At 45.1% G+C, this 23,717-nt stretch overlaps 1 long non-coding RNA gene and 1 other non-coding gene across 2 annotated transcripts in view; one reads left to right on the forward strand and one right to left on the reverse strand.

Moving 5' to 3' along the window:
- Window positions 1-21,673, forward strand: part of LOC120867981 — a 30,926-nt gene extending 9,253 nt beyond the window's left edge. The window contains exons 3-5 of the long non-coding RNA XR_005722104.1: window positions 975-1,057; window positions 20,474-20,547; window positions 21,231-21,673. This is a non-coding gene — a long non-coding RNA (uncharacterized LOC120867981). The remainder of the gene's footprint in view (window positions 1-974; window positions 1,058-20,473; window positions 20,548-21,230) is intronic.
- TRNAW-CCA lies at window positions 6,466-6,538 on the reverse strand. Its single transcript has one exon. It is a non-coding gene; the product is annotated as a tRNA-Trp (tRNA).
- Window positions 21,674-23,717: the final 2,044 nt, after the last annotated feature.

A 23,717-nucleotide genomic window follows, 5' to 3' on the forward strand; every position in this document is an offset into this window, starting at 1 on the left:
GGATATCCACTTGTTTAACATTATTTGCTAAGAAGACCATCTCTTCTCCACTGAATTGCTTTTGCACCTTTGTGCAGAAATCAGTTCGTTGTTTTGAGTGGTGAAGTTGGACTCTCCTGTCCCATTGGTCTCTGTGTTTATCCCTCTTTCAGTCTTACACTTAGTTACTCCTGCTGAGAGGCAATTTTTAAAATCAAGTAATGTGAGTGTTCCAACATTTCTTTTTCAAAGTTGTTTTTTTTAACAATCAGCTTATCTGAAGCTACCAAAAAAAATCTTCATAGAATTTTTATTGGAGTAGTGTTGAATCTATAGAACATTTTAAAAAGAGCTAGTATCCTATTTATTTCAGTCTTTGATTTTTTTTTATCAGCCTTTTGTAGTTTTTAGCATGCACATCTTACACATATTTGATTTCTGTCCTTTTTAGGCTATTGTAAATGTTATTCTTAATAATTTTGGTTCCTAGGGACTTGCCTGGTGGCTCAGTGGTTGAGAATCTGCCTGCCAGTGCAGGGGATGCGGGTTCAATCCCCTATCTGGAAAAATGCCACATGCTTCTGGGTAACTGAGGCCGTGTGCCACAGCTGTTGAGCCCTTGCTCTGCAATAAGAGAAGCCACCACGCTGCAGTTCGAGAGTAGAGTAGCCCCTGCTTGCCACAACTAGAGAAATCCTGCACGCAGCAGTGAAGGCCCAGCACAGCTAAAAATGAACAGATTTTAAAAAACTTTATTTTTTTAGGTTTTTGGTAGTTTACTCCTACTATGTAGAAATGCGGCTGATTTTCAGGTGTGGACATGATGTTCTGCAACTTTGCTAAACTCTTTTGTTGTTTCCAGAAGAAGCTTGTTTTGTATGTTCCATGGGATTGTCTGCTTAGACAGTTATGTTTGTAAAAGAGACAGTATTTTTCTGTCTTTCTAATATTTTGCCTTTTGTTTCTTTTTCTTCCCTTTTTTGCTGCCATTCTAGTACCCATGTTGAATAGGAGTGGTGAGAATGGACATCTTCACCTTGTTCCCCATATTCAAGGAAAAGCAGTCACTCTTTGACCAGTAAGTGTGATGTTTGTTTAAAATTTTTGTATGGATGCTTGTTCAGGCTAAGGAAGTTCCCTCTGTTTCTCAGTTGCTGAGTCCTTTAATCATGAATAGCCATTGCATTTTTGTCAAATATTTTCTCTGCATCAATTTACTAATATATAATCATTTGATTTTTCTTCATTAGTTTGTTAATATTGTGGATTATGTTGATTGCAGCAATGTTGCATTACTGGTATACACTGTACTGGGTCATGGTGAGATATATGTAAAGACACACATGCACACACATATATATTGCTGTGTTTTGATTTGCTAGTTTTTTGTGGAATTTTATGTGTATGTTTATGGAAGATTTCTTGTGTTGTCTGATTTTGGTATCAGTGTAATGGTGGCCTGCCTCAAACGGAGTTGGGAAGTGTTCCCTCCTCTTCTGTTTTCTGAAGGGGGTTGTATAGAATTGGTTTTATTTCTTCCTTAAATGTTTGGTAGAATTTATATTTGAAACCGTCCAGAGACTTTTTTCTCATGGAGCTTTTGACTACAAAATCTGTTTCTCTAATGAATATAGAGTTATTCAGGCTATCAATTTATTCTTGGGTAAATGTCAGATGCTGTTATTTTTCAAGGACTAAGTCCAGTTCATGAAGGTTGCCAAATTTATATGTGTTGATTTGTTCGCAGAATTTACTTTTATATTCTGTAGGGTTTGTAGTGATATCCCCCTTTTCATTCCTGTGTCTTTCTTCCTTATTTGTTTGTCAGTCGGGCTAGAGAATATTCATATTTTACATTTTTGCAGGTAATCCAGATGATTTGGATTTCCACCTGCCTGCTGTGTACTGTGGTTCCAAAATCAGCTCAGTTTTTAAAGTTCCATATTTTTAAAAAACTTTTTATCATTTCCTTCTTTTTGGCCACACTGGGTCTTGGTTGCTGCACGCGGCCTTCTCTTCGCATTGGCTTGTCTTGCTGCAGAGCATGAGTGCGGGCTCAGTGGTTGTGGCTCAAGGGCTTAGTTACCCTGCGGCAAATGGGATCTTCCCAGACCAGGGATCGAACCCATGTCCTCTGCACTGGCAGGTGGATTCTTTACCACTGCACCACCAGGAAAGTCCCCAGCTGAGTTTTTAAAGCATTTGCAGTACTGTTTGGATCAGTCCCACGAGTGTGCCACCCAGGGATCACCTGGGGACCTTTGGTTGTATGTTACCTCATAGCTCAGTTGGCAAGGCTTGGGGTATACTGTGTAGGGTCAAACCTGTGCACGTAAGCTCCAGGGGGAGTCCAGGAGCTCATGCATAACTTCCTAGGATGTCTCTCTCGATCTCCCTCATCTCTATAATGTGCTCAATGATGCCCTTGACCCTCCCTTCCTAGTCCCCTAGCCAGAAAGATAACTATACTAGTTTCCCCAGGCTTCCTTAACAAACTACCACAAGCTGGGTGACTTAAGATGCGGAAATGGATGTTTTCACAGTTCTGGAGGCTGAAATTCCACGATGAAGTTTCCTGTGAGGATGGTTTCCTTTGAAGCCTTTGTCCTTGCCTTCTTGTTCTGTCCTCCCATAGCCTTTCCTCTGTGCATGCCCACGTCTGTGTCCCAATCCGCTCTTATAACGACACCAGTCATATTGGATTCAGTTCAGTTCAGTCGCTCAGTTGTGTCCGACTCTTTGCAACCCCATGAATCGCAGCACGCCAGGCCTCCCTGTCCATCACCAACTCCTGGAGTTTACCCAAACTCATGTGCATCGAGTCGGTGATGCCATCCAGCCATCTCATCCTCTGTTGTCCCCTTTTCCTCCTGCCCCAAATCCCTCCCAGCATCAGGGTCTTTTCCAGTGAGTCAACTCTTCACATCAGGTGGCCAGAGTATTGGAGTTTCAGCTTCAGCATCAGTCTTCCAATGAACACCCAGGACTGATCTCCTTTAGGATGGACTGGTTGGATCTCCTTGCAGTCCAAGGGATTCTCAAGAGTCTTCTCCAACACCACAGTTCAAAAGCATCAATTCTTCGGCGCTCAGCTTTCTTCAGAGTCCAACTCTCATATCCATACATGACCACTGGAAAAACCATAGCCTTGACTAGACGGACCTTTGTTGGCAAAGTAATATCTCTGCTTTTTAATATGCTGTCTAGGTAGGACTTCCCTGGTGGCTCAGACGATAAAGCGTCTGTCTACAAGGTGGGAGACCCAGGTTCGATCCCTTGGTTGGGAAGATCCCCTGGAGAAGGAAATGGCAATCCACTCCAGTACTATTGCCTGGAAGATCCCATGGACAGAGGAGCCTGGTAGGCTACAGCCCATGGGGTCTCAAAGAGTCGGACATGACTGAGCGACTTCACTTTCACTTTCAGGTTGGTCATAACTTTCCTTTCCAAGGAGTAAGCGTCTTTTCATTTCATGGCTGCAGTCAGCATCTGCAGTGATTTTGGAGCCCAAAAAAATAAATTCTGACACTGTTTCCACTCTTTCCCCATCTATTTCCCATGAAGTGATGGGACCGGATGCCATGATCTTCGTTTTCTGAATGTTGAGCTTTAAACCAACTTTTTCACTCTCCTCTTTCACTTTCATCAAGAGGCGTTTTAGCTCCTCTTCACTTTCTGCCATAAGGGTGGTGTCATCTGCATATCTGAGGTGATTGATATTTCTCCCGGCAATCTTGATTCCAGCTTGTGCTTCTTCCAGGCCAGCATTTCTCATGATGTACTCTGCATAGAAGTTAAATAAGCAGGGTGACAATATACAGCCTTGACGGACTCCTTTTCCTATTTGGAACCAGTCTGTTGTTCCATGTCCAGTTCTAACTGTTGCTTCCTAACCTGCATATAGGTTTCTCAAGAGGCAGGTCAGGTGGTCTGGTATTTCATCTCTTTCAGAATTTTCCACAGTTTATTGTGATCCACACAGTTAAAGGCTTTGGCCTAGTCAATAATGCAGAAATAGATGTTTTTCTGGAACTCTCTTGCTTTTTTGATGATCCAGCGGATGTTGGCAATTTGATCTCTGGTTCCTCTGCCTTTTCTAAAACCAGCTTGAACATCAGTAAGTTCACGGTTCACGTATTGCTGAAGCCTGGCTTGGAGAATTTTGAGATTACTTTACTAGCATGTGAGATGAGTGCAATTGTGCAGTAGTTTGAGCATTCTTTGGCATTGCCTTTCTTTGGGATTAGAATGAAAACTGACCTTTTCTAGTCCTGTGGCCACTGCTGAGTTTTCCAAATTTGCTGGCATATTGAGTGCAGCACTTTCACAGCATCATCTTTCAGGATTTGAAACAGCTCAACTGGAATGCCATCACCTCCACTAGCTTTGTTTGTAGTGATGCTTTCTAAGGCCCACTTGACTTCACATTCCAGGATGTCTGGCTCTAGGTGAGTGATCACACCATCATGATTATCTGGGTCGTGAAGATCTTTTTTGTACAGTTCTTCTGTGTATTCTTGCCACCTCTTCTTTATATCTTCTGCTTCTGTTAGGTCCCTACCACTTCTTTCCTTTATTGAGCCCATCTTTGCATGAAATGTTCCCTTGGTATCTCTAATTTTCTTGAAGGGATCCCTAGTCTTTCCCATTCTGTTGTTTTCCTCTATTTCTTTGCACTGATTGCTGAGGAAGGCTTTCTTATCTCTCCTTGCTATTCTTTGGAACTCTGCATTCAGATGCTTATATCTTTCCTTTTCTCCTTTGCTTTTCGCTTCTCTTCTTTTCACAGCTATTTGTAAGGCCTCCCCAGACAGCCATTTTGCTTTTTTGCATTTCTTTTCCATGGGGATGGTCTTGATCCCTGTGTCCTGTACCATGTCACGAACCTCCGTCCATAGTTCGTGTTGGATTAGGCCATGAACCATGTTGGATTAGGCCCTCCCCTAATGACCTCATCGTACCTTCATTACCTCTTTAAAGGCCGTCTCAAACTGCTGTGACATTCTGTGATACTGAGGGTTATGACTTCAGTATAGGAACTTGATGGGGATACAAGTCCGCCAATAACAATGTGGCTTTAGTTCATCTGCTCTGCTATGCACTGCTTACTGCTGTTTCTGCCTCTGGACCAAGGAGGACAGGGAGAAAAACAGCAGCGGTATTCTCTCCCTGCTCTTGGAATCCCAGCTCCTCTGCTTAGAGACAGATTTCCCCTCCCTTAGAGTGTTAAGCATCTGACCACCCAATGCTGCCACCAGCACTAAGGTATTGCATGCAGGCTAGGGCAGGACACAGAAAAAAGAAAACCAAAATTGACATGGAATATTCTCTCGATGCCCCCACCCCCCCAGATCAGAAAGAGAGGGCTTCTCTTAGAACTCTTTCTGTCTGCACCCGGTGAAAACTTCTGAGTTTTGAGCAGGTGCCTTTGAATTTAGGCCAGGCAATGCTGAAGGGAGAAAACCCGAACTCCTCACCAGTTTTATGGACTTCTGAATTCTGGTCTTTTTTCTTATTCACCTGCTACCATTTGCTTTCCACCATCCTTGGGTCATTGCTCTCTATGTTGAAAGGGTCTGTAGTTGCAGTTAGCATGATAGCTAGGGCAGAATGTGTTTATCTTTCCTCGAATCCTCACCATGTACTTTGGCATATATGTTAACTTTTTTAAAAAAAAGAAGATATATTTATTTATTTTATTTACTTACTTGGCCGTACCAGATCTTAGTTGTGGAACATGGGATCCAGTTCCCTGACCAGGAGTTGAACCCAGGCTCCTTGCATTGTGAGCGAGGAGCCTTAGCTACTGGATCTGTGCATTTTAAATTGTGTTCAGTATTATCCTGTTGATTTCCAGATATAAATTCCAATAAAAAGTATCTGAAAGTGGCTTTTCCCCTACAGTTTTGCTGATACTCATTTGTACGCGTTTCTACACTGACATCTGTATTAAAGGTCCACAGGCAGGAGCAGGCATCCCAGTGCTGCCATTCACCTTGAGCTCATTGCTTGTGGCATCTGTACATCATCTCTCATCTGTCAAATGAGTGTCTTGAGTCTGCTTGGGCCACTATAACAAAATACTGTAGACATGGTAACTTATAAACGACAGAAATTATTTTTCAAATTTCTGAAGACTGGCAAGTCCTAGATCAGGGTGTCAGCAGATGTGGTGTCTGGTGAGAGCCTGCATCCGGGTTCATAGCTGTCCATTTTATCAGTGTCTTCAGAAAGCAGAAGGCATGAGGCAGCTCTCCAGGGTCTTCTTTTTTTTAAAAAATAAGGGCACTGATCCCATTTATGAGGGCTTTGCTTTGGGACCTAAGTAAGTAAGTAAAGTCACTCAGTCGTGTCTGACTCTTTGTGACCTCATGGACTGCAGCCCACCAGGCTCCTCAGTGGACTGCAGCCCACCAGGCTCCTCAGTCCATGGGATTCTCCAGGCAAGAATACTGGAGCGGGTTGCCATTTCCTTCTCCAGGGGATCTTCCTGACCCAGGGATCGAACCCGGGTCTCCTGCATTGGAGGCAGATGCTTTAACCTCTGAGCCACCAGGGACCTCCCAAAGATTTCCTCTCTAAATATGTCACATTGAGGATGAGATTTCAATGTATGCATTTTGTTGGGAGGAGTGCAATACATTCAGTTTATTGCAGTGGAGGTAGTAGTGCCTACTGTTTAGGACTGAGGGGCAGGCGAGTTCCCCAGTTCTCTCTCTATAAGGACTGGAGGAAGTCTCTGGGTTCGCGGGCAGCTGGCAGGCCCACGAATATCTGTAGGCCTGAGACCTCAGAGAGATATTGGTCAGGGTCAGCAGAGCAAGTACTGTCTCAGCTGGTTTATCTACAGCTTATTTTCCCTAGTGGGGAAAAGGGTTAGTCTGACCAAATATAGTTCAGTATGTGGTAAAAACCCACATAGTCAGAGATGCTCAATAGGTCTATAAATCGATCAATCAGTATATAATGTAAATAAAGGAACATAGTGTGTCATATTGCATATAAGTGTGTAGAGAAAAAGAGGGGCCTAGCTAGCATTGAATCTCTACTTCATTTTTACCACAGACTGAGTTGTATTTTCCCTGGAGAATTTCATGCATGGGGAGGCTAGCGGGTTACAGTTCATGGGGTTGTAAAGAGTCAGACACAACTGAGTGACTTTCATTTTCATTTATATATTATCTGATAACATGTATATTATTATACATGTTAACATATGAATATATGTATATTATATTGTATATGTGCATATTATGAATTACATGTTGTTTGACATATTTAGAAATCTAGATAGCATGTTTGTTTTTTTACTACATACTGAGTTGTATTTTATATTTATTGTACTTTTTTTGAGATCAGAGAACAGTGAAAACTCATTACGAGATGGTCGATGGGAAGAGGTGAATATCTGTAGTCGTGGAGGGATTTTCCCAGAGCAGCCCAGAGGGTCTGGTGTCATTGCTGCCCTCTGCCTCCTGCTCTCCGGCCTGCCTCTAACAGGGTGGTCTGTAGGCTTTGTCACTTTCCTACAACGTACGATGACCCTCTGCTCTGGACCTGCCAGGAGCCTTTCAGGAGCTGAGAGTTTGGAAAAGTGGGAAAAAGGCTACATTGGGAAAAGGCCCAGACGCCAGGCCCTTCTGGGGGCCCTTGGTGCCTGGACAGGTTGGAGTCACTGAGCTTTTTAGAGCCCTGTCGCCTGCTCCATGACAGCCGTGTCCTGTCTGTGCTGCTCGCCTTGGGCTGAGCAAAGGCGATGAGTTGACTATGGAATCTAAGAGTAACAGAAGGGAAATACAAGAATGATTATGCTGTTGCTGCTGTTTACTCGCTAAGTCGTGTCTGACTCTCTGCAACCCCACGAATAGTAGCCTGCCAGGCTCCTCTGGGATTTTCCAGGAGAAAATACTGGAGTGGGTTGCCATTCCCTTCTCCAGGGGATCTTCCCGACCCAGAGGTTGAACCCGCGTCTCCTGCTTGGCAGGCAGGTTCTTCACCACTGAGCAACCAGGGAAGCCCAAGAATGGCTATAGTTATCATTTATTTATGGAGCGGGTGCTCTGTGCTTGGCATCGTGGCAGGTATTTACATACTGTATATATCTTATTTAATGTAGTGTTCCCTTACAACTTCTCTCAGAGGTGGTTGTTATTAATAATATATTTATTTCTATTGATGACATACTCTATACAGAATTCAAAGGGCATAAAGATTTTTGCTATGAGTCTCTAATTGAATAATTCTGGCAAATTAATAGTGGAGATAAAACAAATACAGTAAATGGTAACAATTGTGGAATCTAAGTGGTCAGGATGGTCGTTATACTATTATACTATTCTTTCAATTTTTCTGTATGTTTGAAACTTTTTCATCCCAAATTTGGGGGTAGGGAAAGTGAATTTCCCCTACCTCCATCTCTCTTATGACATTTCCCTCACAGGAGACAAGCACTGCGACTAGTTTCCTGCTTCTCCTTACAGAGATAATGCGAATTTTATGAGTGTGTTCACACACGCTTAGATTATGTCTGGTATTGCACTGATAGACATTAGGTTTTGGAAGCTTATAAGGGTGCTGCCTAGAAAAGGCCATGCAGGTGAATTCCCTCAGACCCTTTCCCAGGGGTCGGACACTGTTTTGTTCCCCAGTTTCACCTGTAGAGGGCACCCTCTCCTTTTGACTGGCAGCAGCAAGCTGCCGCAGGTTCAGAAAGGACTTCTCAGGGCTGCTGCCACGTGACTCATGAAGAAGGGGTCCTCTAGAAGTATAAATACTTCTGTTCTCTGGCCTTAGCCACATTTTTTGTGGGAAGCAAAGCTCAGACTCTGAGCCCACATTTTGGTTTTGCAGCAGCAAAGGGAAAGGTTGCTCAGAAAGCTTCACCCACATGCTGTACCATGAACTTTCACAGGATGAATAAAACTCTCCATTTCCAGGCACAAGAAACACTTCATAGCATCCTGGACATTTTGATGTCGATTACTTGACTAGAGTTAAAAAATTCTTTTTTGAGCAAAGGAAAGCCATTGTGTTTAATACATTGAAGTGAAGTGAAAGTTGCTCAGTCGTGTCCCACTCTTTGTGACCACATGGACGGTATAGTCCATGGACTTCTCCAGGCCAGAATACTGGAGTGGGTAGACTTTCCCTTCTCCAGGGGATCTTCATTAGACCTCCTTTTTAAAACATGAAAGTGAAAGTGGAGAATGAAAAAGTTGGCCTAAAGCTCAACATTCAGAAAACGAAGATCATGGCATCCGGTCCCATCACTTCATGGGAAATAGATGGGGAAACAGTGGAAACAGTGTCAGACTTTATTTTTCGGGGGCTCCAAAATCACTGCAGATGCTGATTGCAGCCATAAAATTAAAAGACGCTTACTCCTTGGAAGAAAAGTTATGACCAACCTAGATGGTATATTCAAAAGCAGAGACATTAGTTTGCCGACTAAGGTCCATCTAGTCAAGGCTATGGTTTTTCCTGTGGTCATGTATGGATGTGAGAGTTGGACTGTGAAGAAGGCTGAGGGCCAAAGAATTGATGCTTTTGAACTGTGGTGTTGGAGAAGACTCTCGAGAGTCCCTTGGACTGCAAGGAGATCCAACCAATCCATTCTGAAGGAGATCAGCCCTGGGATTTCTTTGGAAGGAATGATGCTAAAGCTGAAACTCCAGTACTTTGGCCACCTCATGAGAAGAGTTGACTCATTGGAGAAGACTCTGATGCTGGGAGGGATCAGGGGCAGGAGGAGAAGGGGACGACAGAGGATGAGATGGCTGGATGGCATCACCAACTCGATGGACGTGAGTCTGAGTGAACTGTGGGAGTTAGTGATGGACAGGGAGGCCTGGCGTGCTGCGATTCATGGGGTCGCAAAGAGTCGGACATGACTGAGCGACTGAACTGAATGAACTATAAAACACTGGGGTTGGAAGGTGTCTGTGAACTAATAATACTAGCCTTATTCTATGTCTGGTTTTTATGTAACTTAGGGAGACAAGATTTCATTACATTATCTCTGAATCTGTATAAAAATGAATAGTAGTATAATAGTGAGTACATAACTTAAAATCTTTATTTATTTATAAAAATGTTCGTTTATTTGGCTCTGCTGGATCTTAGTTGTGGCATGTGGGAACTTCTTACCTGTGGCCTGTGGGATCGAGTTCCCTAACCAGGGACCGAACCTGGGCCTCCAGCACTAGGAGCGCAGAGTCTTGCCTCTGGACCACCAGGGAAGTCCCAAGAGTTTTGCCAGTTTGAGAATGTTATATAAATGGAATCATGCAGCATGAAATTTTGTTTTTTTCCCCCACTTAGCATAAAGCCCTTGAAATCCATCCAAGTGATTGCCTGTATCATTAGCTTGTTCGTTTTTATTGTTGAATATAATTCCATGGTCAGGATGTACCAGTTTGTTTAATCATTCACCTATTGTAGGACATTTTTTGGTTGTTTCCAGTTTGGGACTATTGCAGAGCAAGCAACTCTGAACAATCCTGCACAGGTTTTTGTGTGAACATAAGTTTTCGTTTCGTTGGGATAAATGCCCAGGATTGCAGTCGCTGGATTGTAGGATAAGTGTATGCCTAGCTTTTTAGAAGCTGCCAAATTATTTTCCAGAGTGCTGTACCATTTCACATTCCCATGCACAGTTTTCTTTTCATACAAAGTGCTATTGACTAGTGTTAGCACAACGGCACGAGGCCAAAGCCACGTGAGACTCTGAGATATTTTTAATTTCTAGAGAAAATTAATATACATTAGATGGAGAAGAAAAGAGAGCTCAGGACTAATCTCTTTATTAGTTCACAAGGCCCCATGTTTATCATCTTGGGTTTTCAGAATGATTCTTCCCTCACCATCAAGCTAACCTTTGGTTGGAAAGCCGCAACACATTGCACCGGCCACTGGGGTGTACCCCGGACCTTTGATCCCTGCTTGTATTCCGTCCCAAGGCTCCCTCGGAAGCTTGGTCTCACTGTGGAATCTTCTACCTCCGAGAATAGTCATTTCGACACCTTTTAGAGTCATTTCAGAACCACCTCCTCCCAGGGGCTTCTGTACTTACCTTGCTCACCAGGTCCCCAGTACTAAACAGCATGAATGTGTCTGTCCACCCTGACCCCTGCCCTCCAGGCTTCAGTTGTTAGGGTCCAGATGTCAGGTCACACACTTCCTCGTGTCAAGAATGGAGGCTCCAGGTCATGCTGCCCTTCCTGATGTCCTTGGACAAGTAGTAACAACTGAACCTGAATTTGCTCCCCTGTACAGCTGAGGTGATAGATTATAACAGTACTAACAGGGCCATTGGGTTGTCCTGCAGGTAGTAAGAGGGCATCCACCATGGGCTGGCTGAGGACACAGTGGTGAACAAAGATGAGGCCTTGTCCTCAGGGAGCAGAACTAAAAGAGAACAAAACTGCAGTGTTCAGCCCAGCCTTTGACATGTAGCTGAGAAATGTTAGTTGTTTCATTATTGTAGTTAAACTCAATACTTGCATATGGATCTGAATGGAGTGTGAACACAGTATTTACACATCAGGTCTCTAGTATAGACTCGTTCATTGTAGTCAGCCATTAATTACCATTAATTGTTAGGAGGTATCCTGGTTTCATCCCATTGCTAAAGTCAGATCAATTCCTGACCAAGGTCACTCCATTTTGTGCTTAACACTTAGAATTATTCTGAATTTAATATCTTATGTCAAGTTAAGTAAAAGTCTCTTACTGTAAACATACAGCTTAGAAAAAAGTGTTGTTATTCACACTTGCAAAAAAGTCCCTAACAGTGTGTTCAAAGGTTCATATATTATCAAAAGCCTCGCATAACAATAAAGAACAATTTCATTGTTCATAAAAAGCAACACATTCATAAATAGTTAATCAGAAATACAAAATTTAGCAGGGGAAAAAACCCTTAGAGGAATTAATTTTTCAAATTTGTAAAGATGTCCAAAAGTTGGCAAGAAAAAAAAAAAAGAAGCAGCAGATGACAGCTGAATGAATACTGATAAGAGTATTTGACATTTAGGCAAACCGTTCATTATGCAGCTGGTTACTGAGCAAGCTGGTCACTAGGACATGTAGCTCTGGCCAGAGTGCTCTGTTCCTAGGCCAGAACCAACATGATGGCCGTGGGCAGGTTGGCTGTAGTAGGGCTGAATGGAAGTGTCCTCTTGGATGAGTCTTAAGCTCCACCCGTGCTTCCAGGAAGTGGGGAGAGAGATATGGGGCCTCTCTGACTTCCACATGGTAAATTGGGGCCTTGTTCCCATCTGTGACCCACACAACCACAGAGGCTCCCAAATAGTAACCAAAAGACGTTCATTATGGTAAATAAATATCATGAGAAACGCTGGACTGGAAGAAACACAAGCTGGAATCAAGATTGCCGGGAGAAATATCAATAACCTCAGATATGCAGATGACACCACCCTTATGGCAGAAAGTGAAAAGGAACTAAAAAGCCTCTTGATGAAAGTGAAAGAGGAGAGTGAAAAAGTTGGCTTAAAGCTCAACATTCAGAAAATGAAGATCATGGCATCCGGTCCCGTCACTTCATGGGAAATAGATGGGGAAACAGTGGAAACAGTGTCAGACTTTATTTTGGGGGCTCCAAAATCACTGCAGATGGTGACTGCAGCCATGCAATTAAAAGACGCTTACTCCTTGGAAGAAAAGTTATGACCAACCTAGATGGTATATTCAAAAGCAGAGACATTACTTTGCCGACTAAGTTCCATCTAGTCAAGGCTATGCTTTTTCCTGTGGTCATGTATGGATGTGAGAGTTGGACTGTGAATAAAGCTGAGCGCTGAAGAATTGATGCTTTTGAACTGTGGTGTTGAAGACTCTTGAGAGTCCCTTGGACTGCAAGGAGATCCAACCAGTCCATTCTGAAGGAGATCAGCCCTGGGATTTCTTTGGAAGGGATGATGCTAAAGCTGAAACTCCAGTACTTTGACCACCTCATGTGAAGAGTTGACTCATTGGAAAAGACTCTGATGCTGGGAGGGATCAGGGGCAGGAGGAGAAGGGGATGACAGAGGATGGGATGGCTGAATGGCATCACTGACTGGATAGACATGAGTCTGAGTGAACTGTGGGAGTTGGTGATGGACAGGGAAGCCTGGCATGCTGCGATTCATGGGGTTGCAAAGAGTCGGACACGACTGAGCGACTGAAATGAAATGAAATGGTAAATAAATAGAGTAAGGTAACATTGACTTCAGTCACTGTTCATCCGCCATCCAGCAATGTGACTTTGCAAAAGTACTCTAAGCTCTCCTCAGCCTGAGTTTACTCATGCATAAAATGTCAGTGGACTTAGATGGTCGCTGCCATCCCTGTAAGCCCAAGATTTCCTGAGATTTCACTGCTGTCAGGACTCCTCCCATGCTCTGACCTTTCCAGAAGGCTGGAGGCTAGAATGGAGATAAGGAGTACCTTTTTTTTTTTTGAGGTGTTTGAAGACAGGCATGACTTTGCTATAGCAAAGGTTAATGTTCCCTGTCTCTAAGATCCATTTCCCTAGGCTCTCAGAATGTAAATGTTAAAACGATGAAAACAGTGAAATCTAGCTCTGGTTCATTTGAATTAGGGCTCCTCACCCCTCATGGTGTAGTCCTGGAACAGAGGGCTGCCTCTGTGGCCTGCAGCTTCATAAACTTGGGTTTAGGTTGTCAGCACTGATTTAAACAGATTTGGTAGTTCAGTTTGCTTCTGGGAAAGAACTGACATTCACAGTGGGGTTTGGGGGCTAACAGTGAAACCTGAGCTGGCTTCTTCCCTCCCTGGAGGGGCAGAGTGAGTCAGATGTTTGCACAGAAGGCTGTGGTGTCAAATCCTCAAATTCACAGGCCTTATGCTTTCTCCACTTCAAACTAGAAGGGTGTTGCAACACGGTTTTAATTGCTAAACCCTAGCTGCAAACCCAAATCTCTGGATTTATTAAGAGCTGGGTGTGAAAGGCTATGAGTACTGGCTGTTTTCTGCCAGGTGTGTTTCTTTGTTCCTCCTTCACTCATTTGCTTCTGTGTTTGTGCCTAAAATCCCAGACCAAAGGGCTGCTGTCCTCCAGGCGCTAGGCCTGTAGTGGTGGCTACGTTTGCCTTTATTTCGCTTCCTTGCTGGAGTCTGTAGACCTTGTATTCACCTCAGTCTGTTGAGAACAAGCAACTCTTGAATTCTTGCTGTAGCTGGTATGAATCTCAGCCCGCAACTCAGGTGGGCAAGAAATAAGGCTTGCTTTCCTAGAACTCCACTCTGAGTGCAGGTCTCTGTCCTGCTAAGCTGGTGTAAAGCCTCTAATGGCAGTCTGTCCTGGGCACACCCGCCCTCTCCTAGGCAGTATATACATACTGAGTGTCTCTCGGTCCTGGGGATTTAACCAAGACCAAGGTTGGGGAGAGGGAGAACTCTGGCTCTGGGTCATTAGTCACATGGTTGGTCACAGGACCTGTTGACCTCACCCATATTGACTTAAAAATATGAGTAGTCACGATCTGAAAGTTGAGAGTTATGTTTTATTCAGAAGGAATTTTTAGGACTTCAAGCCTGGGAGACAGCATGTTAAGTAACCCATGGGAGGGGCTGGCGGGGGTGGGGATGTCGGATTATATAGAAATTTGCAACAAAGGGCAGGTAGTCTAAATATCAAAAATATTTTTGTGAATTAAAGAAAACCAGGTATCTCAAATTAAGGAATTTAGTGCTTCTCTGTGTGGGAAGATGCAAGTGTCTGGGCTCACTGAAATCATCCCTTTCAGCTGCACCTCAGCTATCTGGGGCCAATATCGTGCGATTTTCCTCAGTGTTCACCATAGGGACTGGCTGCAGCCTGGTGGCTGCTGGATCTCAGGTATCCTTCTCCTTCCTGGTTGCTCTTAGGGCTCAGAAATTCACATTTGGAGGGCCTAAATTGCAGATGACTGTGACATCCTTGTTTATGGAGATGACAAGAAATATTCCATTTCTCCCTGTGTGGCCCTTTTGGCTCCAGGATTATCTGCTGCTTTCCTGACATTGTGGGGCCCCAGGAATATTTGAGGTTGTCCCTCAGGCCGGTTGCACCGCCTTTGATAGGCTTGCAGACTCCAGGCAGCATTCCCAGAATCAGTTCCCTTTTCAAGTAAGAGGAAGGGAGAAAGGAAAACACAAGAAGAACTGACGGTGTGGATTAACAGTCTCTGGCATAATCCAGGCTGGTAGTCAGTTCACCCTTTACTCCAGCTCTGTGTTTCTACATGGGAGACTATAGGCAGCTACTTTTTAAAAAGGGATAATTAAATGTTAAAAAGTAATCTCCTTTTAACATCCATTGAATACATTCTGAACCCTGGCATTATCCAATTTAATCAGCACACCTGCCTTTTGAACTAAGAACTGTAGTTATATCCATTTTTTACAGATCTGCACACTGAGGTTCAGGAAGATAAGAAACTTGCCAAAGGTCACACAGACAGTAGTGAGAGAGTTGGGATTTGAATTTCAGTCATCCTGACTCTAAAATCCAAATCCTTATTTGTAGGCAGTGCTCAGCTGCATCCTAAATGCTCAGCAGTAATGCCAGACCTGTAAGCCTAGGGTAGAGTTTAAAAACTTCTATTTCTATGAAATTTGTAGTATAGTTTAGCTCTTCTTTCAGTGGGCTGTAAAACAGCACCCAGCAGTTATTCCAGCTGCCAGGCCCATGTTATGAGCTCCATAAATGCCTGTTACCCGATTGATCGTGCATCTCACAAGCAATTTTGCACTTGAAATACTTTTGTGACTGGTTCAGAAGTGGCCAAAAAAAGTGAAAAGTTGCTGGCAGCATTGTCTTCCCTAAAAAAGTAAGAAATACCCTTGTAGATCTGTTTGTTTGTTTGTTTGTTTGTTTTGCCTGTTGAGGTTCCTTCAATTCTTCCTTCATTTGGATTTCTTAGTCCCAGCCAGACTCACTCAGAATGGGATGCCCTGCAGGGTTTTGGCAAGACAGTAAGAACTGGCCTTTATATCCTGGCTCGGACACTTGCTGTTTGTGTGATCTGGGCTCATCGTACACCCGTCTGAGTCTCCACAAAATTTCTATAAAACAGAAGCAATAATAAAAACCTATGTCAAGGATATTATGAGTGTACATAATAGTTACTCAATTCCTAGTTCTTATCTTTATTAATTAAACCTGTCAATTTAGACATTAAACTTAAGGTCCTTCTGAAAACTCTTTACAAATGCCTTGAGTAAGAAAAAAGAAGAATGTCATGGATGGATAGATTAAGGAATTCACATTAACATAGCTTAAAGGTGATGTGCCAAAAGGATGTTTTCAGCCGCAAGGAAGAGAAAATGCCGACCCAGACTGGCATAAATAGTAAGAAAATACATCATCCAAAGGTGTGGCTGTTGAATCAGTGGCTTACTGGTGTTGGTAAGGATCCAGGTTTCCCTGCTCTCTCTCATTCTACTCTCGAGTAGGCTGTATCTACTGGTGGTCAGAGGTTAACTGGAGCAGCAAGTAAAGGCATCCTACCTGGATACAGCAATATCCAGAGGTAGAGCAGGGGGGCTTTTATTCCAGTTTCTTCTTCTTAGGAGGGCTTTCCTGATGGCTCATTTGGTGAAGAATCTGCCTGCAATGCAGGAGACCCCAGTTGGATCCCTGGGTTGGGAAGATCCGCTGGAGAAGGGATAGGCTACCCACTCCAGTATTCTTGGGCTTCCCTTGTGGCTCAGCTGGTAAAGAATCTGTCTGCAATGCAAGAGACCTGCGTTTGATCCCTGGGTTGGGAAGATTCCCTGGAGAAGGGAAGGGCTCCCCACTCCCGTATTCTGGCCTGGAGAATTCCATGGACTGTATAGTCCATGGGTTGCGAACAGTGGACATGACTTTCACTCACTCACTCACTTTTGGAAACCAGGAAACCTTTCCCACAGTCATCCCATCAGATATACCTTACATTGCAGCGGGCAGAACTGAATTACATGCTAGGGTCTAATGAGACCCCTAAGGTGGAATTAAACCAGTTAGGATTTATCTCTGAGCTAGAGATAAGTCATGTTAGGGAGGATGGCTCCTTGAATGAAACGCAAGTTCCATTAGCAAAGGAAAATGGGGGAGGATTGTTTTGATCACCTCCTATTCTCCCCGTTAGTGAGGAGGGATTCCTACTCTGTGGTTGTGGGGATGACCAAACACACGACGCCGCTGGGCAGATGAGACTGACAGCAGCTGTTAGTCACTGGTACTGTCAGCGTTGGAGAGGAGGACGCCACACACCCATGCAGGACCACGTGAAAATACACTTGGGAACCGAGAATGCATCGTCACAAGAGGTGAGGTGCCACTTAGTTGCTGCAGGAGGATCTGATTGGCTTTTTGGAATAATGCCATGGGCTGGCAGGAACTGAAGCCCACTTCTCAGGGTTAAGCAGGAACTGTGCCCGATGCCCTCGACAAGAAAGGTTATTTGGCTAAGGGACCTTATGGGTGCAGAAAAATGGATAAGGAGACTTGTGGTTAGACCATTTAAGGGCCTCCCAGTTTTATCAGATGTCAAGGCAGCATATAATACAGAGCTTTAATTTTAGAACTTAACAACACAGGTATGGACGTGGAATATATTACATGTGGCAGATGACCATCCATCTGAGCAACCATCCTTTTCTGCCTTTTGTCATCCATCCAGCCATCCATTATCCATCTGTCCATCCAGCCATCCTCAGTTCAGTTCAGTTCAGTCGCTCAGTCGTGTCTGACTCTTTGCGACCCCATGGATCGCAGCACGCACGCCAGGCATCCCTGTCCATCACCAGCTCCCGGAATTCATCCTGCTGGCCTCTGTATCTTCCACAACGGACTGACATTATGACTGCGTCTCTGGTTAGTTTCCGTGGCGTCCAGCGCATAGCTGTTTGAGAGTAGTCAACATTCAGATCAGCCCTTCTAGTCCTGTTGCCAACTCTTCACCTTTCTCAACTCTGCCTTTGCCAGTAGAATCAACTCTTTGGAACCTGGAATATGTTTGTTTTCTGCTCTACTTCTGCTTTTGCTATAACCATCTTCCTTTCTTTTAAACTACTTGTCCAACTTTCCCCTCCCTTGAGCCAACTCCCTCATCACTCAAACACACTTTCTCTCCCTTCCCTGAATTCTGGTTCTCTCTCGTGTCAGCCCAGAACTGGTTGGGCAACTGCTTTGTGAGAGTGCATACCCACACACTCCTGTTGTCACTGCGTTTACCATCAGAGTGAGAGTGAAAGTGTTAGTTGCTGAGCCGTGTCCAATTATTTGTGACCCCGTGGACTGTAGCCTCCCAGGCTCCTCTGTCCATCGAATTCTCCAGGCATGAATGCTGGAGTGGGTTGCCCATTCCCTTCTCCAGGGGATTTTCCAAACCCAGGAATCGAACCCACGTCTCCTGAATTGCAGACAGATTCTATACTGCCTGAGCCACCAGGAAAGCCCATTTACCATCAAAGTCCTGTAAAAAATATTTATGATGTAGATACAAAAGTGGTGTGACTAGAATCTCTAAGTGAGCATTTATCTAGCATCTGGCATGCAGAAGGCACTCAATAAAAAAGTATAGAAATGGTCAATAAAACACCTGAATAGCCCTAAAATTCTAAACATTATTTTTAAAAGCCTGCATATTGATTGATCTGTAGAGAATTTCAGAGCTCAGAGAAATGATTTCTCTCAATCTAGCTCACTATTTGACTGGCTTCAACATTTGCTGCACACACCCTTAGAATTTTCACGTTATCTATGCACTATCTATATTATTACCAACATGTTTTTTTAAATTGATTCATTTTAAAACCTATTCTAGCTCAAAGCAACAGTATCTGTGATACTGAGGGCTTTATGTCCTAGTTATTTTCTGGTATCTTAGAAAAAAACACAATTCAGGTATCAACTAATGTCTAGGTGACACCTGAACTTCTTTCGTGTGCCACAGTTGGGAAACTGTAATCTTGCTATATTCATATTTATATCTTTTATGATAAAAAGCCAGTCAGACACAAACACACCATTGAATGTTGGCTTCTGTATGCTTCTATATGAACATTTTATTAGAGGCAAGAGACGGAGCATCAGTGGTTGCCTGGGGCTAGAGATGGAAGTGAGGTTGACCTTGAACAGGCACCAGAGGACTTTCTGGGGGTGATGGAAGTATTCTAATGCTGGATGGTGGTGATGTTGTACACTATATACGCTCAGTCGTGTCTAACTCTCTGTGATGCCGTGGACTGTAGCCCACTAGGCTCCTCTGTCCATGGGATTCTCCAGGCAAGAATACTGGAGTGGGGTGCCATTTCCTCCTCCAGAAGGTCTTCCCGACCCAGGGATCGAACCCACATCTCCTGTGTCTCCTGCATAGGCAGGCAGATTCTTTGCCTAAACTAGCGCCACCGGGGAAGCCCCCCGCACACTGTATGAATTTAGAAGAATTCATCAAACTATATTTTAAATGGATACATTGAATGGTTTGTAAATTGTATGTCAGAGAAGAGGAAGGAGGAGGAAAAGTAAGAAAAATGATCAACCAGCAAGGTGTATGATGGAGTTTCTGGCGTCCTGGTGGTAGTCTGTTTCTTGATCTGGGTGTTGATTACAAGGTGTGTTCACTTTGTGAAAAATTCATCAAACCATTCACTTATATTTTATGCACATTTGATATATGAATGTTATATCTCAGTAACAAAATTTACAAAAAACAAACAAAATAAGCCAAGGTTGGGGAGGGGCACACAATTCCTCTCCAAATGATAAAAATTTATTACTTTCCTATTTATTATTTTGTATAATCACATTACCCTGCCAATTTAGTCTCATGACATTACAGGATCAGATTTGGTCTATCTTAATACATAAAGGGCTATAAAAAGATCATATTTAGCTTGTTACACAAATGCTATAAGAATGTTAGCGGAAGCCATTGTTTCTTAATTATCCACTGCTGTTATCAACATGGACGATATTCAACTTGCAACCAAAATAAATAGATGTCTTCTTAAGAGACCTTGGTGGAACAATCAAATCACCAAGTCTCAAAAAGTAACCCCCTCTCTTAGCCCAGTTCTCCTGCTGCCTGCCAGAGTTTCGATTCTATATTTATCTTTCCAGATCAGCAGTAGAGCAATTAGTTATTATAATAAGAGCTACCAATTTATTGTGTGCCGACTTTATGCCAGGCTCTGCATTAGCAGAGTTTTTCATACTTTAATTGCCTCACTTCACTGTCATAACAACCCTGCCCCAGAGTTGCTTTATTCGACTTTATGATGGAAGAAACTGTGGCTGAGGGTCCAGACCTATACTGCTGGTGACAGGGCCACGTGAGTCAGCTGGAGTCCCACCCCGAGTGCTCTGCTCTCTCGGAACCTGACGTCAGGCGCAGGAAATAAGTGACACGTGTAGAATTCTGAATCCTGAAACATGGCTCTTTACACGGTTACTATAGTTACTTCTCTACATGATGCGCTCATTTTTTTTTTTTGCCAGGATAACAATGAATCCACTATTAGCCAGTGAGGTTTTGAACCCCCACCATCATCATGAAACCCAAGGACATCTCAGTAGGTTTAAAATAATGTTCCTGCCTTTTAAATAGACCTTATGTTTCAGAAGCCCCTGGGGCATGAACAGATCCTTTTCTGTGGCAGCTTTACAAATATTGTTATTTGCCCCTTGTGTAAAACATAGGAGCTTTCTAAAGGTAATACAGCTGTAGTTCAGGCAGAGTCCCACAGGACTCCTTCATAAAAGCGATGCATTTGGGTGTTGGGGGCAGGGTGCACGGGTGTTCTCGTAGTACATAGGGGTAGGGGGAGAGCATCCAGGCAGGAGGGCATGTGGAAAGAGAGGCCTTGGATGCGTTAAGAAGAAGAGACTCAGCCTGAGAGGGACTGGACAGAGGGAACAAGAGCGGTGTGCTCTGCTAAGTGAATAAGGCTCTTGCTAAACTAGGACACCCATGCTGAGGAAATGGTTTGGATTAGCAACAGGCAGGAGGGCAGCAGAGGCCTGAAATGTGTTACTGACAAGCATTTAGAGCACTTAGCTGTCAGGGAGGGTGAGAACTCAGAATTGGGAGTTGTCTTGCCTCCTGCGTGCCAGCTGGCTGTGCCTTGGTCCAGGCAATTTTCTTCCCTTTCGGCACAGAAGGACTCTCAAGGCCCGTGAACTTCTCACATGTGGCCCACTAAAACACTCCAGGGACTAAAGACAGAAGCTGACCTCCTGATCCCTTTAATTACAGAGTCAGAATGGTGAAGAGGCTGGTGACATCCAAGGACGACCACAGGGCCTCTCTCTCAACACTGGTGAGAACCAGATTCCTTCCCCTGGTTCTGTAGCTCCAAGCTGAGTTTTGGAAGCCGATTAAAGAGAAGATTAGACATAATAGGTAATTAGAAACCTTATAAAAAGGAAAAATGCTCTTGTCAAATTTACCAAAGCGTCTCCATGGCTGGAAGTGGGGGAGGCGTTGGAAACCTTGCCGGCTGCAAGAGGGTGGCCCAGAGGCTGGGGCAAGTGTGCGGAGGGACTGGAGCCGGGCCCCAGGGTGGAGCCGGGAGACTGTTTACAAATGGATATCCCAGTCAGGGCAGCCAGTGGGCAAAAGGCTAAGGAAGCCTTTACCAGCCCCAGGAGAAGCTGAGACAGTGAAACTAGTGGCTCAAGGACTGAGGGGGAGAAAGCGAGAGATCCCAACCCAGGGATCGAACCCGGGGCTCCCGCATTGCAGGCAGCTTCTTTACCATCTGAGCCACCAGGGAAGCCCTCAGCCAAGTCTTGGGTCCAGATAATTCACACAGCTGCTTTAGGATCCCTTACCTCCTGGGGTCCTGAAAGACTGTCTCCATCCTGGGAGGGGTTGTGGGGGGGTAGTTCAAGCATCACAAGTGGCTGAATGTAGGTTTAGCCCCCAGATGACCTGCTTGGACTCTCCAAGCAGTTGGTCACCATCCCCTAACTTTTGGGGGGCACCTTCCAACCCAGGGGATTTTCTCAGCCTCTCTGGGATCTTTGAGACATACACTCCCTCTCTGGTTCCCACAGGGCCTCCTGTTTGAACGCTCCGCAGTCTGTTTGGGGGAACCTCCTGAAGGCGCACAGACTTTCTTTTTGCATATGCCTGGCCCACCCATCCTAGGGCCCCAGGAGGCTGGGGGGACTCTGGTGACACAGTTAGGGTGAGGTGGCAGGGGTTCCCCGCTGTGGTAATCATCCAAGAGATTCATGCTGCTCTGGGGGCCACGTTTCACTTGCTGGTTCCATTTCCCATCTTGTTTGCGCTTTTCTCTTTGGTGCTTTTTCATTTCTCCACTCAGTAAACCTCACCACCCGGGCTTGTGGCTGGGGCTGTCCCAGGTGAAGCCAGACTCCCTGAATGAAGGCTGAGACATGGCCTGCTCTGTCAGCAAAGTCACATTCCACTGGGTAACCGACAGTCATAAACAGACTGAGTGTTTATGCTCAGTGGGGGCAGCAGCAGAGGGGATGATCTCGGAGCCCAGGAACGGGTGGTGGGGGTGGTGGGGTGAGGCCAGGGAGGTCTCCCAAAGGAAGGGGGAGCCGGTGCTCATTCCTGCTAGAGTTCCCAGATAAAATACAGGACGGCTTGTTATTTAGTGCAGTATTTGTGACATACTTAAACAATTATTCGTTGTTTATCTGAAATTCAGATTTAACTGAGCATCCTGTGTTTTCCTTTGATGAACCTGGCAGCCCTTGTTCCTGCTGAATATCCAGGAGTTAGCTGAGTAAACAGAGCGACTGGAGGGAGGGACACCCCTGTGGCGGGCACAGCATGTGCAAAGACACGGTTGACTGTGCTTCGCTTAAGGAGCTAAACATCGTCGGGGCAGAGAGGCGTGGGGTTTGGGTTGGGGGGAAGGAAGGGCTTGGAGGGAATGCACTGAACTGTCACACGGCTGTCGAGGAGGTGCTCAGCCAGGCACACGGCGAAGACCTCGGGCGCTGTTGTGAACCGAACGGACAAAACGGCTCCCGCTCTCAGGGAGCTCACGGTTCAGCTGAGAGCAGTGAGGTGGGCAGGAACGGACTGACGCTGCGGGAGTTACTGCTGGGGGACGCCAGCTGGGCTGGGAGGTCAGGGAAGATGACCTTCGGGGAGATGACACCGTGCTGAAGGAGGAGGAGGGCCTCCCCTGGAGGCTGAGGAAGAGTGTTCTAGGTGAGGGAACAGCATGATGGCAGCCCTGAAGTGAAAACGTTTGCTGTGGATTCCCGATACCAGAGGGGCCGGGAAGGTGAAGAGCGGGAAGAGGTGCCGAGGGGAGAGGCTGGGCCAGTGGGCAGGGGCTGGATCACGCGGGAGGGAGGGGATGGGGACCAGATCCCCAAGGCACTGGGAGCCAGGGACAGTGAAGCTGCAAGGGGGCCGGGTGGCACGGCCGGCTCTGTGTTCTTGAAGGTGACTCACGCTGGAGAGAGGAGGACGGATGGATAGCGTGGGGGCAGAGATCGCACAGGGGGCCTGGGGGGGCTACGGCAGATGCCCAGGATGGACAGTTGGGTGGCTCGGCCCCGCGCGCTGGAGAGAAAGGGAAGGCGAGATGGATCCCAGCTGCACTGAGGAGGAAGACTTGGCAGGAATGGCTGATCTGGTGCTGGGAAGTGAGGGGGTGGGAGAAGCAGGCGTGACTCAAAGCTGCTGGTTTGGACAGATGGGAGGACGGTGGCGCCACGTGCCCAGCTGAGCTGGGGACTTGGGAGGCTT

The sequence above is a fragment of the Oryx dammah genome, unplaced genomic scaffold (assembly GCF_014754425.2).
Source record: "Oryx dammah isolate SB20612 unplaced genomic scaffold, SCBI_Odam_1.1 HiC_scaffold_9, whole genome shotgun sequence".
Lineage (NCBI taxonomy): Eukaryota > Metazoa > Chordata > Mammalia > Artiodactyla > Bovidae > Oryx > Oryx dammah.